This window comes from Tachysurus fulvidraco, chromosome 2, assembly GCF_022655615.1.
Source record: "Tachysurus fulvidraco isolate hzauxx_2018 chromosome 2, HZAU_PFXX_2.0, whole genome shotgun sequence".
Taxonomy (NCBI): domain Eukaryota; kingdom Metazoa; phylum Chordata; class Actinopteri; order Siluriformes; family Bagridae; genus Tachysurus; species Tachysurus fulvidraco.
In genome coordinates, this window is record NC_062519.1 from 21256980 (window position 1) to 21260171 (window position 3192).

Consider the following 3192-nt stretch of genomic DNA (forward strand, 5'->3'; position numbering starts at 1 on the left):
CAGTTTGCATAGTGTGTTCTAAGCGGTGATCTTCAGACAGCCACCAAACCCAGATTCATCCATCAGACTGCCAGATACTGAAGTGTGATTCATCACTCCAGAGAACGTTCCTGCATCCTGTGAGGTCCTTTACATCACTACAGGTGATGCTTGGTGTTGCGCATGGAAATTTCAGACTTGTGTGCGGCTGCCCAGCCCTGAAAACCCATTTCATGGAGTGCCTCATACATGGTTCATGTGTTGATGTTGCATCAAGAAACGCTCTGGAAATCGGTATTGAGTGATGCAACAGATATGCAGTCTTTACACTCATTCTATTGTCCGGTGTTTGTCTATGAGAATGAGTTTGGGTTTAGCTGAAACACTTTGACCATATAGTAGTGTATGATGATCTGTTTCATATCTTTGGTGTCATGAAGGTTTTTCCTTTTGTGTGTTGTGTGTCATTTCAAGACTGCTCCCATAGTAGGCATATAACACCCATAACACTATCTAATCCACTGCATAAATAACACAATAGAAATACCAGTGGTTATGAGTCACTTACTGTTAATGCTTAAGTAAAAACCAGATGGTTAAATCACAAAGGAATATTGGATTTTAATAGATGTTTGGTATTAAACAGATGTAATGTTATCGGTGCGTCTGCAACCGTGTGACATTAATCAGCCCTTTCTTAGGCTGTAGGCCGACTCTTACACGAGCTGACGGAGTCCTACTGTTAACAAACATGCCACCTACATCAACATATTAATTTCCATCTGTGTACTCAGCCCAGACTCCTGGCATTCATGCACTTCTCCATAGCTCCCTAAGGCTTAACACTTGGGCTGCTACCAAGTTCAGTCACTGTCATTCTCATCTCAAGAGGACGCACTTTCAACTTACACAGTGGGGTCCAAACATTTCAGGGCAAAAACAAATGCAACATTGCGGTGCTACTGTATAATGTAGCTGAGGTTATAAATTCTCATAGAAAATTGAAATGTACACTGAGTTACCAGGTTATATGTACAGTATGTGCGTATTTTGATTAATGTATTATTCTCCTAACATGCTGTTAATTGGTGTCTCCTTCTACTGTAACAAACGTGCGAGTGAAATAATGCCAAGGCAACTGATTACATCAAGTAGAACATTTAAATCTATGGTGTAGAATGACATAATAGGGCATTTTGTTATTGGAAATTAGGCAGTGACGGGATGGTGTGAAGCCATACTGTAAGTACCCTGAAAAATAGATTTTACAATTCCTTAGCCATCTCAAACAGTTTTATTCCCTTTAACACAACAGACATTTGTTAATAAAGGGATTTTTTTTCCCCCAAAAGTGGTTTATGCGTCAAGCGGAATTCAATTTTTGTCTTTATTGGAGTTAATAAGACAAAAGTAATTCTGGCTAATAGCTTTACCTTCTGTGTTTAAGTGTTGAAACCTGCACAACAAACATGGATTAAAAGGTTAAATGTTTTTTTTTTATGTTTAAAACTTCCAGCAGCTTTTGTTAATAGTAGCTGATGTTAATCTTTATCAGAGTTATGATAGAATAAAACAAAACAAAATGTGATGTTATAGCAAACTAATCCACAAAGAGGTGGTGATACAGCAGCAGCAGTGATACTGTTACCAGCCAAAAAGTCAAGTATTTTATAATCACATCCTGATATAAGGTGTTTTTCCTTTTATACTTTTACTGGTTTTTAATCATTTATAGTTAGGAAAGAAGTTCGAGTTTACTCAAGGTTACCTTATCATGTATTTAATAACAGTTGCTATTCCACCACCAACCGAGTTTCAGACTCATTGTAATGACATAACAGACCAGTCTCCATGGATTCATTGATAAAGTCTCCATGTTTTCATTGTTAAAGACTTCACAAAGCTTTTTTTATGTTGCTGTCGTAAATACTGGTGTGTAAAAATGTGGTGTAAAAAGATGCAGTTTGCAATGTTAGAAATCGCTTTACAAAGTGCTGACACCTTTAATTTAAAATAAACGTCACCTAACAAAAAACTTACTGAATTCGATTGAGTGCGTTATTGTAAACACCTCGTCTGCACCGTTGGAGCTGTGCTGTTGTACAAAAGCAATCGGAATATCGTTTCAATAATGTTACAGAATTTTCATTGTTTCTTACAGTCTGTGTGTCAGGCACATGAAGCTTAATGATTTGATTGTTATTTATTAAAGATGTAAGTGGGCCGTTTTGACCTGAACAGAAGGGTTAAATGTTTTGGCCTGAGTGTGCATGTAAGTCACATCCGTGTAAATGTAAGTGGCACAGAGCCCTCAGGCATCAGCACCCACTCCGGCACCTGGTGCACACCAGGCGTTAGTGCAGGGACAGGCACGGCTGCCCGAGCAAATAGCATCTGAGTGTGAAAGTGTGTGTGTGTGTGTGTGTGTGTGTGTGTGTCATGGTGTTGCACAGTGATCAAGTCCCTCAAATGTCAGCGGAGAGCTTTATGATCCGAATTGGAGCAGGGCGGACAGGTTCAGCACAGCTTGCTCGAGGGCTCCATGCCATTAACTCTCCACATGTGGGGCAAATTTGTTTTATTTATTTACAAGTGTATACCGACTCATGGCAGGGTTGTGTAGATACACCGATTCTAGTGACGGTGTCATACTCATCGAGTACCTGGGCTTGTCTGGCTCTGCTCATTTTGCCTAGGGACTTGTCTGTCACATTAAAGCAGACACATTGCCATTCAAGACCCTCCCCAGTCCCCACTGCCTGACCATGAAATAGGCCAACTTTCATGTCTTGCCTTGCTTCTCGGCATTCTCTGACTTTTGAGATTGCCTCGCCTTGTCTTCTCATTCGGCTTTCTAGCAGTTGGTGAATGAGACATAGCTGCCGCATCGCTCTCATAGGTCCCTCAGCAGACAGATTTCAGCAGGGTTTCCTGGAGCAAAAGGACTCGCTAGTCAGCACTCCTTTTGTCATGTGCAGTATTCACAGCCCTCCAGCAAGCGAGAATTTGAGAACTAGGCTGAGGGATGGACGAATTTTGAAAGCGGATAGAACTATAAAGTATATATAGAATCTACCCCACACACATGCACACACATAAATATATATGTCGGAAAACATATCCTATGGTTGAGGAAATGACGTTCCTCTGTTTCGGGAGGGTCTGTCCAACACATGATTAAGACCTGAAAGGATGGTGGTGAACCATCATCTT